Below are 15413 nucleotides of genomic sequence, written 5' to 3'. Positions count from 1 at the left end.
TAAGTCTAGAGTTTATAGTAGTGTTAATTCTTGGTGTTTTACATTTTAAGGATTTTGAAAAGTATATAATGACATTTATCCACCATTACAGTGTCATAAAATCCTCTATGCTCTTCCGATTCATCCTTTTCTCCTTCCTCACCCCTGGCAACCACTGATTTTGTTATTGTCCCCAAGACTTTGCTTTTTCCAGAATGTCATATAGTTGGAATCATATAGTATATATCATTTTCAAATTGGCTTCTCTCACTTAATAATATACATTTAAGGTTGCATGTTAATATGCACATAATAATATGCCTTTTCATAGCTTGATAGCTCCCTCAATTTTAGTGTTGAATGATATTCCATTGTCTGGATGTACCATAGATTTTAATCCATTTATCTCCTGAAGAACATCTTGGTTGCTTCCATGTTCTGACAATTATAAATAAAGCTACACTAAGCATCCATGTGTAGGTTTTCCTGTGGATATAAGTTGTCATCTCCTTTTGGTAATCACCCAGGTGTACAAATGCTGGATTGTATGATTAAGAGCATGTTTAATTTTATAAGAAACTGCCAAATCGTTTTCCAAAGTGGTGTACCATTTTGCATTCCCACCAGTAATGAATGAGAACTTCTGTTGCACCACATCCTTGCTGGCATTTGGTTTTGTCAGTGATCAGGAGTTTGGCCATGCTAGTATTGAACGTAGTATAGTAGTGGCACTTCTGTTATTTTTCATATTCTATTACTAAGACCAGATAATTAACCAGCTTTCAGTAGCATATAGAAACCAAGTTCCAAATGAAAACTGATTCCCAAAACATAGCCAGAACAATCAAACAAACCCAAGAAACTGAAAGAAAGGTGTTAAGATAAGCTTAGTGACTTCTTGCATGCATGGACTATTTACATGGATTTAAGAATATTTGGTAAAATAGTTCATCTATCTAAAAACACTAAAGAAGATATCAAAGTGAAATGTGTTCTTAAACCAAGGACTTAGGTGTGTGAATCTTCTGAATGATGACAGCTATAGGTACTAGAAGGTGTGTAATTTACCTTATGGCAGTTTAATTCGATATTTCCCCCTGAATACTATCAAAAAATGAAACTAATTACTACAATTTCAACAACAACAGAAACATGTAAGCAAACTTCATTGATACTATGTCTCCTAGCCCAGGAAGCAAGAACATTTAGTGCTTTACACAAAAGGGATGTATTCATAAGGCTTGTCTTTTTTGTTGTTGTTGGAAATACTTAAAGGAAACATCATGTTTGCACACACCCATGTGTCCTATATTCTTTTAAAATCCCCTTTTTACACTTCATGCTGTATGTGATGAAACCTATACATGGCTTTGTGAGTATTAATATATATGAATTTTAGATCTCTACAGCCTGTTTTCTCCTTCCCCTATCCCAAAATTTTCATGCTATTATATTCATTCTGTTTAATTACTTGTCTATTTTCTCTACATTGCTTTGGCTTTTTACTGTGTGTAAACTTATGTTTTAAAATAAAAAAAAATACTGATTCTCCACTACCATTATCACAAAACTTATCATGAAAAACAGTTTCAAATTCTTTGGAGATAGCTCAAATAAGTTTTGTGAATAAATTTCAAAGTGATGCCAAGAATAGGGATTATGAAACTTTTAGATGCATACAGTTTATAGGAAATTGTATTTGTCAAATTTGACTTGATATTTTATGGTCATACCGAAAGAATATGAGATAAACTTTCATAAATACTGAGTCATAAATAGTATACTCATATTTCAGCAAGTAAGAAAATAATATTGACATACTAATGTACCCAGAATTTATGTGTGATAGCATTTAGATAATTTAATATCAGCAATAATTTTGTGAGGAAGGTATTCTTCCCATTTTCCAATGAGAAGGCCTTAGCAAAAGCTTTAATAAATTGATAATCTCAGTTTATGTATTCATGGAATGAGAGACAGTCCACTAACATACAATTACTTAGCAATGATGTGTTCTAACGTCATATAAAGAAGTTGTAAATTTTAGATTTTTGAATTAAATAGTAACAATAAAAATAATGATTAAGACTTTTTATATACCAATTTTTAGAAGGTATTACTGAGAGTCTTTGAATAACTCCAAAATACTTTCATGAAATAAACGTTTCCCTAAATGAGACACTTTTCATTTAAACACAGTTGAGGACTCCCTTCCAAAAGGAGAATTTCCAAATTACCTCCCAATGTCCTCTATTAAAACAGATACCCTTTGAAACAGACAAATCAAGCTTTTCTCAATTTGTTACCCGTAAGTGAGTTACATTGTTCACAAGGAAATAAGATGGATATTCTAAATAGAGTGTTTTTGGATGCTTTTCATGAAACATCAGTGGGTCTTTAAAGAGACTTTATTGATTCTTCAGGCAGCACCTGAGGCAACCCAAGATCTATTGCTCTGTCACTTTAAAAGCGGCAGTAGACGTGCCACTTTTCCTAGGAGATCTTTCTCTTAAGACTTGAAAATTTCTACAAACCAATTGCATCTGTCATCTCCTGCTTGATCCACTGAGTCCCACAGACCATGTCTGAATGGTTAGAAGCTATATTTTTGCTCAAAATGCTTGTTGGAACAAATGTAATTTTAGGGCACAGACTCCATAAATGAAATCTAAGCATTCAAACCTGTAAACATCAAGGAGAAGAGCAAAAGACTATGAAAGGAGGCAGGCTTAGTGGGATTCTGTGAAAGACAGCCTAGACTCACAGCCCTGGGTCACCTGGTATAGCATCTCAGAGCTATAACCTGTCTCTTGGTGGATTCTTCTAGGGAAGGAAAGCTCATTTTTTGTTAAGGATATAAATTTCATTTTGGGGTAGAAAAGCTTTCAAAAGATGATCTTTGCTATTCCAGAACACAGTTTCCTCTAATTTAATTTATTGTGACTTTGAAGATTGCTATTTGGATGACATAGACTAAATATATTTTCTTTCATCTTTATTATACACATTCATTCTTGTCCGTCTCCTTGGGAAGCACTGGGTTTTGCCATGTTCCTTAAAGTTTTCAGTTAAAAAATATATAAAATATAAAGTAAAAAGAAAAGATGAGTAAAAATTTTAAGTAGTTCTGGATCAATGTACAAATTAACCAGAACTCACAGACCCTTCTTTTTTCTAGGTTTTGGCTTAAATTTTTGGTGGCCATTGTATTGAGGGTATTTAAAATATGGAATTATGATTTTTTTTCTCAAATGAAAGCATAGTAAATACATTTAGGTGTGTATATTAAATACGTTTTGGATTACCATCTAATTGTAAAAGTATATATTAGAGATAAGCTTGTGCTTATTAGCAGATGGTAATCTCAAAAATTATTATATAGTAGATTTGCTTCTAGAGTCAGCTTTCTAACTAATGTGCCTTTATCAGTTAAATATGAACCTGTGCTTTTAATGAGTAGGTGTTCATATTCTTATGAATATACCAATTAGGAATCAAGTTCCATTTCTGAAGTAGCAATTCTGGGAATTATAGTGCAATGATAAGAGTATGAGCTCCACAGTCAAATCATTTGATTTGTTTGCTTCTTTATCAATTCAACTCAAACAAATATGCTTCTCTTTGAAGAGTCTGATTGTCACGTCCACCTAATTTAATTTGCTTATATGCTTCAGTTAACAAAGATAGACAACTACACTGCCTTCATTGCTGAGATAGTTGGGCCTTCCTGTGTGCCTGGTACCAGATATAATGCTCAGTAATGTGTTGCAGAGAAACCACATAAACAGAGTGGAACCACATGGTACCTAAGATCCAATATGTATGAATAAGCCTTAGTTCCTAAATTGGTACTCTATCTTAGAAATGTGGCATGCAAAATTTTGGAAAGAACCCAAATATCCATTGACTGATGAATGGATGGAGAAGATGTGGAATATTACTCAGCCATAAAAAATAATGAAATTTTGCCATTTGCAATGACATGGATGGATCTATTTCTAAGTGAAATAAGTCAGTCCGAGAAAGAAAATCCCATATGATTTCACTTATATGTGGAATTTAAGAAACAAGACAAATGAACATGGGGGAAAAAAGAGGAAAACCAAGAAACAGACTCTTAACTATAGGGAACAAACTGATGGTTACCAGAGTGGAGATGGATGGGGGGATGGGTTGAACTGGTGATAGGGATTAAAGAGGACATTTGTAATGAGCACTGGGTATCATATGTAAGTGTTGAATCATTAAATTCTACCCCTGATACTAAATTTACACTGTATGTTAACTACCTGAGATTTAACTAAAAACTTGTAAAGAAAAAAAAAAAAAGAAATGTGGCTTACAAAAAAATATTCTGTGTACCTATTGGGGTATGAACTCAATCTTAGGAGATATGTCACTCATACTTCAACTACATGTGTCTCATACTAAGGAGTACATTTTTCAGTTTGCCAGTTAAATGATTCTACTTAAAGCACAAAAAACAATGTGATGTAACTCAGCCTTTGTGGTGCAAAACCACCTAAGATACAAGAAAATATTTAAAATTTATCTTTCAAGAGCAAGAAAGTGAAGAAATCCTCGGAAGCTATAACCAGAAAGCTTAAATCTGGAAAAACCAGCAAGCGTTGAAGATGGGTGTTACTTTCAGAGATCTGCCCGCTGATGAGGGCTGATCCAGAGCTTCGGTTTTAGGGACCATATGTGAGTGATAAATATTAAAACATACATAGTGGAGAGGTGAATGAGAGATTCAGAATTAAGGCAGAACCCTCAAAATGTGACCCTTTCTGTGTCTAAAATGAGAAAATAAACCTGTCCTTTGGCATGAAATAAAAAATCTTTGCCTCTGGGTGGCTTCAGAAAAAAAAAAGTGAAAAAACAAAATTTCCTGAGAATGAATAACCATTTATCCTGGGTTAGGGACTACAAATAACATAATTAATTCTGAAACCCACAACTGGAAAATTTATTTGAGATTGATTCTCAAGTGCCTGATAAAACTGTATACAAATTAAACACAAGCCTCAAGATAATCCTACAGTATACTTCTCAGGAACCATGATTTTTTAAAAAAACAAAAGCAACAACAAACAAATTCATAAGACACATGCAGAAAGAATTAAGACTTGTTTAGAGTCAATAGAAACACAAACTACAGAATGAGATATTCACAGACTGTTGAAATTGTCATCAGAGAATATTGAGTATGCTAAATATGTTTAAATAAATAAAAAAGTATCAAAATTAAGATATATGGCTTTCTACAGATCAAGTGGACCTGAAAACACACATTATAGCATTTCTAGAAAAATATGAAGCACAAAGGTCAGACTAAACCAAAAATTAGATGCAATGAAGAGAAAACTAATGCAATAAAAAACAAATTAGAAGAGATACATCTAGAATGCAGCAGAGAAAAATAAGAGATAAAACTATGAAGGACAAATTAGGAGACATGTAAAGTGCTAAGTTCTAACACGCTTTCATCTAATTGAAGTCAGTGAAGCTAAAATTTTATTGCATTAAAATTAAGAACTATTTTTGCAAATATAGCATAATGGGAGTGCCAAAATACACAACTGGAGAGAAAATATTTGTCCCATACATATATTACTGACAAGAAAGATTTACTATCTATTGCTAACAGCAGATTTTGTAAGTGATGTGTTGTTTGTGTCCTCCCAAAAGGTTGAAGTCCTGATCCCCTCCAACCCCACCCCTCTCCTGCCATGATGGTATTAGGAAGCAGGGTCTTTGGGAAGTAATTAGGTCAAAAAGGTGGAGCCCTCATGAAGGGGCTAGAAGGGCTAGCCTTCTAAGAAGCCAGAGAGAGATTATCTTTCTCAGCCCTATGATATAAGGAAAAGAGGCTGTGTACAAACTGGGAAAAGTTACCTCATTAGACATTAGATCTGCTAGTACCCTGATCCATGGACTTCCCAGCCTCCAGAACTGTGAGAAGTGTTTGTTATTTAAGCCACACAGTCTCTAGTATTCCATTATAGCAGCCCAAACTGATTAAGACAAATTTTTATCTGGAAAACACACACACACACACACACACACACACACACACACACACACACACATTTATGGAACAATAAGCTAAACAAATAGCAAATAGGCAAAAGAACCATGGAATACTAAATATATATATTTATACGATGGGATATACAAATCCTGGGAAACGAGTACAAAAATATATCAATTTCAAACACAATATTTAGGAATTAAAAAAAATCACATGAGAAAAGACAAGATGGATGGATCCATTTATATAATGGTAATGCCTACAAAACCAAGCAGTATGCTATTTATGGAAATATACATGTACCATGTAATCATTAAAAAAATAAATACCAGCAAATTTAGAATAGTGAATAGTTAACTCTTCAGGGAAGAATGTTAGTTTATTGGGAAGGGACATGCAGAGGATCTCAAAGGTATTGGTTATGTTTTAAATCTTAAGGTAGGTGGTAAATACATATGTGCTTTTATCAAATAGTATCATTGTTATTAAGACGATAAAATACAAGCACTTTTTTGAGTTTATGATGTATTTTACAGTATGAAAATCTTTAAATAATAGGAAGTCATTCGCAATAGCCATCTTTAAAAAATACTGATTAATCATTAATTTTGATCCCACCTTAATTGGATTCTCAACACATGGAGAAAATAAATAGGGATGTGTCCAGATCAGTTCAATGTTTTTTCTGTCCAACTCTATGCAAGGCTGAAAGTATTATCTTGTCAAATATGTTAAATGTTTAGGGTAATGAAATGCTTTTTGGCATTTTATCAATAGTAGCATAGTCCTGCTTTAATTGATTTTAGTGCCAAGCTAATTTTATGCTTGAGAAATAAAAAAAAAAAATCAGGTTAAAACTTCAGCAATTCCCAATTAATTTCTGACTTATTGCATTTAGTGGTAGAAGTAGCAGGATGGAAGAAGGAACTGTGTTAATAGTTAGGAGGTATTTACAGAGCATAGGGAAAAGGCCAGAAAATGCGTGACATGAATAATGAGAGGGTCCCAAAGCTTCCTTGAAGACTTGATTTTAGAACTGTTCCTGCACCCAGGAAATAGTATATGTTTTTCTTAGGGGAGGCAAAGTAAAGGAATTAAAGATGGTGTGTAGTGGGCAAAAATGAGACAATGATGATTAATGTCAAAAGTGTAAAATATAGTGAGCAAACACTTTTATTAGTTACATCAGTATCCACAATGAGGTTAATATCAACAAATTATAAATGCTGACACTAAATCTCAAATGTTAAGTTACTAACTGGTAAATGTCAGAGCTATACTGAAATCATGGTTTGCTGCAGAGATTATCATTATTTAATGGTGTTTAAGGTGGAAGGAAGCATAAAAATGAAACATGATTATTTTATTTAATTAAATCTATGCACTCTTGTCCACAAATGTTTGAGTTAGCATAGTATATAAATTACAGTGAAATTGAAATATATATAAATATATCAGGACGATGAGAAAACACTAATAGAATAGAAAGATAAGGTCAATGGGGCGCCTGGGTGGCGCAGTCGGTTGGGCGTCCGACTTCAGCCAGGTCACGATCTCGCGGTCCGTGAGTTCGAGCCCCGCGTCAGGCTCTGGGCTGATGGCTCGGAGCCTGGAGCCTGTTTCTGATTCTGTGTCTCCCTCTCTCTCTGCCCCTCCCCCATTCATGCTCTGTCTCTCTCTGTCCCAAAAATAAATAAAAAACGTTGAAAGAAAGATAAGGTCAAGGAAAAAGTTGAGAAGGACAAAATAAGTTCTTCAGAAAAATATTTTTCACTAATAAGTTTTATTCCATCCATTTGTTGGTATTGTCTAAATCAAAATCAAAACATAGAATATCTAGGGAATAAACAGTTTGAAACCTTTATCCAAAAATTATTGATAATCATCATCACTCTCATGGCTCTTGCAATTCTACATATGACCTATATGACCTATGGGTTAATGCTATACCTAAGATCTGACTTAACTACTTCTCCATAGAAATATTTATCTTACTAATGCAGTGGTACCAGAGATAGATAGATAGATAGATAGATAGATAGATAGATAGATAGATAGATATAAATAATCTATATCATTATGTATAACATAGTTATTAAAGCCACAAAATCTCTGATATTCCATTTTAGCAGTCCAAACTGATTAAGACATATTTTTATCTGGAAATACATGTATGTTTTCTAATTGAGCAGGTATCTAGAGCGCCAGAATTTGGAAGAAACTCTTTTAGAACCTTTAATGGCTAGATCAGTCATGTTTGTTTTGGGCAAAGTGTACTGTGTAAAAGCCTCTTATACTTGATGATGATCAGGTAGTCAGAATGAGACAATGGTGGGAAGAAGATTCATATCCATGTTCAGGGCTCAGCTGTGTTCATAATACAGTGTTTTGATATGGATATATTTGTCTGGTGCGTGTTACACATTCTTTCTCTCCAAATTATCTTCCTTAGTCAATACTGACAGACTTTTGTTTGTTTGTTTGTTTATTTTTAAATAAACTTGGTGTTTTGTTTTTGTTCTTGTTTTGTAATATATTTTGGAGACCATAGTTTGAGTTCAACTATTAGTGGATCAGATAAAGTTCATTAAAAAAAGACTAATGGGTGTTTGAACTATGTAGGAGATGTGTCAACCTATTGTGTTGATGAGGAGAAAAATAATAAAGTAAATGTTCTATAATATCAGGTGTTGAGAAAAAAAAAGAGAAAAGAAGCTTCATAGAATACATTTTTCTCTAGAAAATATTCCTGTTCCATAGAGGATGAATGGTCCCAAATTCCATATCCGAATAGAGAACTGTTTCAAGCTTTAGAAGTATAACATCAGAGGGTCATCTGGGTGGCACAGTCAGTTTAGTGTCTGACTTTGGCTCAGGTCTTGATCTCATTGTTTGTGAATTTGAGCCCCACGTCGGGCTTGCTGCTGTCAGCTCAGAGCCTGCTTCAGATCCTCTGTTCCCCCCTCTTTGCCCCTCCCCTGCTTGCTTTCTCTCTCTCTCTCTCAAAAATAAATTAACATTAAAAAAAAGTATAACATCAGAGATGTAGACAAGACTAGAATCATTTTGCAACCTAGGTTTTAATTTTTGGCAAAACATGAATTGTAAAAAAGATATAAGAAGGATGAGGTTTACTCTTAGATCCAGCCAAATGCTTTCCCTACATAGAGTAGTACAAACTTGAGACCAATTATAGACGTATGCTGAAGTGTTAAAAAAATGAGTTTAATCTATTTAAAAAGTTTAGGGAGTACCTGAGATAAGTAGAATAAGAATGAGGACCTATAATTTTCTCTCCCTTTCTCTCTTCCCTCCCCTTCCTTCCATCCTTCCTTCCTTTCATTCATTCATTCATTCATTCATTCATTTTTTAAATATTTATTTATTTATTTTGAGAGAGAGAGTGCAAGCAGGGAGGAGCAGAAAGAGAGAGGGGAGAGAGAGAGAGAGAGAGAGAGAGAGAGAGAGAGAGAGAGAGAGAGAGAGAGAAACTCCAAGCAGGCACCACGCTGCCAGCACAGAGTCTGACATGGGGCTCAAACTCAGGAACCATGGGTTCATGACCTGAGCTGAAAACAAGAGTGTCACTCAACTGACTGAATCACTTAGACATCCGTTTTTATTTATTTTTTACTTTTCTTTCTTTCTTTCTTTCTTTCTTTCTTTCTTTCTTTCTTTCCTTTCCTTTCCTTTCCTTTCCTTTCCTTTCCTTTCCTTTCCTTTCCTATCCTTTCCTTTCCTTTCCTTTCCTTTCCTTTCCTTTCCTTTCCTTTCCTTTCTTTCTTTCTTTCTTTCTTTCTTTCTTTCTTTCTTTCTTTCTTTCTTTCTTTCTTTCTTTCCATCATTTCCAGTTTTGGTATCAGGGTATTTCTGGGCCCCCAAAAATGTATTTGGAAGAGTTTGGGAAGGATTGATATTAATTTTTATTTGAATGTGTGGTAGAATTCACCAGGAAGCCACCTGGTTCTGGAATTTTGTTTGTTGGAAGGTTTTTGATGATTGATTGAATCTCCTTGCTAGTAATCAGTATGTTCAGATATTCTATTTCATCATAATTCAGTCTTGGAAGGTTGTGTGTTTCTAGGAATTTATCCATTTCTTCTATGTTGTCCAGTTTGTTGGCATATAATTGTTTTAGTAGTCTCTTATGATCCTTTGTGTTTCTATGGTGTAAGTGGTATCGTAATATATTTCTAATTTTATTTATTTGAGCCTCTCTCTTTTTTTCTTGGTAGTTTACTAAAGGTTTGTCAATTTTGTTTATCTTTTCAAAGAACCAGCTCTTAGTTTCATTGATCTTTTCTACTGTTTTTTAAATCTCTATTTCATTTATTTCTGCTGTGCTCTGTTATTTCCTTCCTTCTACTAATTTTGTGTTTTGTTTTTCTTTTACTAGTTTTTGAGTTGTAAAGTTAAGTTGTTGAGATTTTTCTTGAGGTAGGAATTTGTTGCTCTGACCTTCCCTCTTAAAATTGCTTTTGCTGCATCCCATAGATTTTGGTATGCTACATTTCCATTTTCATTTATCTCAAGGTATTTTTAAGTTTCTCTGATTTCTTCTTTGACCCCTTGGATGTTCTATAACATATTGTTTAATCTCCACATATATGAATTTTTGCAATTTTCTTCATGTAATTAATTTCTAGTGTTACCAGTATGCTCTGAAAAGATGCTTGATATAACTTGAACACTCAAAAATTTTAAGGTCTATTTTGCAGCCTAACATATCTTGAAAAATATTCCACATACACTTGACAAAAGTGTGTGTTCTGTTGCTTTTGAGTAGGATGTTCTGTAAATATCTATTAGTCCATCTGATCTAATGTGTTGTTTAAGGCTGTTATTTCATTATTAATTTTCTGTCTGAATGAACTATTAATTGATGTAAGTGGGGCATTAAAATCCCTTACTTTTGGGGCACCTGGGTGGCTCAGTTGGTTAAAGCATTGGACTTTGGCTCAGGTCAGGATCTCATGGGTTAATGAGTTTGAGTCCTACATTGGGCTCTGTGCTGGCAGCTCAGAGCCTAGAGCCTTTTTTAGATTCTGTGTCTCCCTCTCTCTCTCTTTGCCCCTCCCTCAGTCATACTCTGTCTCTCTGTCTCTCAAAAATAAGTAAACATTAAAAAAATAAAACCCCTTATTTTTATTATATTGCTATCTATTTCTCTTTCTGGTCTGTTAATATTTGCTTTATGTATTTAGGTCCTCTTATATTGGGTGCATAAATGTCGACAAATGTTATATTCCCTTGTTGGATTAAGTTCTTTATTATTATGTAACACCCTTCTTTATGTCTTCTTATATAGTCCGTTAAAGTCTATTTTGGCTGATATAAGTATAACAGCTCCAGCATTCTATTGGTTTCCATTTCCATGAGAGATCTTTTTCTGCCGCTTCACTTTTGGTCTGTATATGTTCTTACATCTAAAGTGTAACTCTTGGGGCACCTGGGTGGCTCAGTTGGTTAAGCTTCTGACTTTAGCTCAGGTCATGATCTCACAGTTTGTGAATTTGAACCCTGCATCATGCTGTCCACTGTCAGCACAGAGCTTGCTTCAGATCCTTTGTCTCCCTCTCTTTGCCTCTCCCCAGCTTGTGTGTGAGTTCTCTCTCTTTCAAAAATAAACATTAAAAAACAAAAAGTGTACCTCTTGTAGGCCTCTTATAAATGGGTCTGTTTTTTTTTTTATCTATTCAGCTATTCTATGTCTTTTCATTGCAGAAATTAGTCTATATATATGTAATTTTATGATAGGCATGTGCTTGTTTCCATTTTGTTAATTGGTTTCTAGTTTTTGTAGTCCCTCTCTGTTCCTTTCTTCTTCCCTTGTTCTCTTCCTTTGTAGTTTGATGATTTGCTTTAGTGGTAAACTTACATATTTTTCTCTTCATCTTTTGTCTATTTACCCTAGGTTTTCGCTTGGTGGTTACCATGAGGCTTATATATAACAACTTATATCTATACAGTCTATTTTAAGTTGATAACAACTTAAGTTTGATCTCATTTTAGAACCTATCATTATACTTTCCCTTCACTATGTTTTATGTTTTTGTTGTCACATTTACATCTTTAAAATTTTTTTTAAGTTTTTAAATGTTTATTTATTTTTGAGAGATAGAGAGACAAAGCATGAGTGGGGAAGGGACAGAGAGACAAAGAGGGAGACACAGAATCTGAAGCAGGCTCCAGGCTTGGAGCTGTCAGCACCGAACCTGAGGCAGGGCTCAAACTCACTGGCCCCGAGATCATGACATGAGCCAGAGTCAGACCCTTAACCAACTGAGCCACCCAGGCACCCCATATTTTTACATCTTTTATCTTGTGTGTATCTATTAACTGGTTATCGTAATCATAGTTATTTTTACTACTTTTGTCTTTTAGCCTTCATACAGCTGTATAAGTAATTAATCCACTGCATTTACTTTGTATTTGTTTTTTCAGTGAGATATATTCTTTCATATGTGCTTTTATTACTATTAGTATCTTTTGTGTCCAGCTTAAAGAAGTCCCCTTGACGTTTTTTGTAAGACCAGTTTGTGGATGATGAACCCTTTTAGTTTTTGCTTGTCTGGAAAACTTTTATCTTTCTTTCAATTCTGAATGATAATTTTGTCAGGTAAAGCATTATAGGTTGGAAGTGAGTTTTTTTAGTTTGTTTTTATTTTTATTTTTTCCTTTTAGCACTTTGAGTACATCATGCCACTCCCTTCTGACCTGCAGAGTTTGTGCTAAGAAATCGGCTTATAGTCTCCTGGGGATTCCCTTGCACATAACAAATTGTTTTTCTCTTGCTACTTTTAAGATTCTTTCCTTGTAGTTAACATTTGACATTTTGATTGTAATGTCTCTTGGTGCAGGTCTCTGTGTGTTCATCATTTTTTTGGAACTCTCTGGCTGCTGGATCTGTATGTCTTTTTCCTTTCAAGGAAGTTTGCAGCCATTTTTTTTAAATAAGATTTCTACCTTTTTCTCTTTCCTCTCCTGGGAGCTCTAAAATGATTTGAGCCCATTTGATGTTATCCTATAAATTACTTGAGTTATATTCACTTTTTTTCCTTTTTTTTTTTTTCTTCTTGCTGCTCTGATTGGGTGAGTTCCATTGCCTTGACTTTGAGTTGACTACCTTTTCTTCTACTTCATCTGGTTTGCTCTTGAACCCCTAAGGTGTATTTCTCAGTTCAGTTATTGTATTCTTCAGCTCTGTGACTTCTATTTGGTACTTTCTTATATTTTTAATCTCATTGTTGAAGTTCTCACTGTGTTTCTCTATTCTTCTCTCCAGTTCAGTGATCATCTTTATGACCATTACTTTGAACTCTTTATTAAGTAGGTTACTTAACTCCATTTCATTATGGCTTTTTCTCAAGTTTTATCTTATTCTTTCAAATAACATATTTCTGTGTCTTTTCATTTTTCATTTTGCTCGATTCTCTGTGTTGGCTTCTCTTTCTTTCTTCCTTCCTTCCTTCCTTCCTTCCTTCCTTCCTTCCTTCCTTCCTTCCTTCCTTTCTTTTGTTCTTTCATTATTTCATTCTTTCTTTCTTTCTTTTTGAGAGATAGAGAAAGTGTGGTAGAGGGAGAGAGAGAATCATAAGCAGGCCCCACACGAAGTGTGGAGCCTGAGGCAGGTCTTGATTTTACAACCCTAAGCCCAAAACAAGAGTTGGATGCTTAACCAACTGAGCCACCCAGACACCACTCTGTGTTGGTTTCTATATAGTAGATTAAACAACCATCTCTTACAGTCTTGAAGAAATGGCCTCGTATGTAAGATGAAACTTTTTGTTCATCCCTGCCTCTGTTCTTGGTTGTCTTTCAAACCTCTGTGCTGGTCCAAGCAGCCTATTCTATTTTTAATAGCTCCCTATAATTGAGATGTGCTAATATCTGTCAGTTTCCCAAAGGGGAGTGCTTCAGCAGGTTCCTAAGTGTGTAAGTTAAATTAGATACCTGCCCCTCAGGCCAAGGTTTTAATATAAGCATATAAGCCTCCTTCACTTTAAGTCTGGGTGCTATTTCTGAGGTGGGCCCTGGAGCAGATAAGTCTGAGTATTCAAGCTTTTTAAAAGGCCTTTTTCAGATCGCTAGTGTCTTGTGGTTCTCAAGTTAAGTCTTGTTAGTTTCCAAAATTAGTCTTGTTAATTTCAAAATTATTGGACAACCAATGGATCAAAAAAAGATTAAGGGGGAAATTAAAAAGTTTCTTAAGACAAATGAAAGTGGAAACACAACATACCAGAACTTGTGGGAGGCAGAAAAAGGAATTATAAGAGGGAAGTTCCTAGCAATAAGCACCTGTATTAAGAAGCAAGAAAGATCACAAGTAAACAACCCAATTCTATGCCTTAAGAAATCGAAAGAAAAATAACTGAGTCCAAAGTTAGCAAAAAAAGAAATAATAAAGATTAGAGCAGAAATAAATGAAATAGAGAACAGAAACACAATAAAAAAATACTAACCAAACTAACAGTTGGTTCTTTGCAAAGATAAACATAATTGACAAATGCTTAGCTAGACTTACCAAGGAAAAAAGAGAGGGGACCCAAAACAACAGAATTACAAATGAAAAAGGAGACATTACAAATGATATTACAGAAATTCAAAGGATCATCCAAAGCTACTAGGAGCAACTACATTCCAAAAAACTGGACAACCTAGAAGAAACAGGAAAATGCTTAGAAATGTACAACTTACCAAGACTGGATCAAGAAAAGATAGAAATTGAATAGACCAATTAGCAATAAAGGGATTGAGTTAGTAATAGAAGACTGCCAGTGAATAAAAGCTCAGGTCCAAATGGCTTCATTGGTGAATTTTGCCAAACATTTAAGAAAAAATGTCAATCCTCCTCAAATTATTAAAAAAAAAAATCAAAGACGAGGGAGAGAATATTCCAAAATGCATTTACCCAGGTCATCATTATCATGATATCAAAACCAGAAAAGGAAAATACTAGAAAAGAAAACTATAAGCCAATATCCCCAATGAATATAGATGCAAAAATTCTTAACAAAATATTACCAAATCAAATTCAATAGCACATTGATGCTATAATAGCATATATCATGATCAACTGGGATTTATCTTTGATATGCAGTGATGGTTCAAAATGTGCAAATCAATCAATGTGATACATCACAATAATATAATGGAAGGAAAGAATCATATGGTCACCTTAATAGTTGCAGAAAAGCATTTCACAAAATTCAATATCCGTTCATGATAAAAATTATTAACAAATTAGGCATAGAGAGAGCATATCTCAACATAGTAAAGGCCATATATGACAAGCCAACAGCTAACATCATACTCGATGATGAAAGGCTGAAAGATTTTTTCTCTAAAATCAGAAACAAGAGAGGGTGTCCACTGTCATTACTTTTATTTAACAACTACT

The sequence above is a fragment of the Neofelis nebulosa genome, chromosome 6 (assembly GCF_028018385.1).
Source record: "Neofelis nebulosa isolate mNeoNeb1 chromosome 6, mNeoNeb1.pri, whole genome shotgun sequence".
NCBI lineage: Eukaryota > Metazoa > Chordata > Mammalia > Carnivora > Felidae > Neofelis > Neofelis nebulosa.
Note: the sequence above shows the minus strand (reverse complement) of the source record.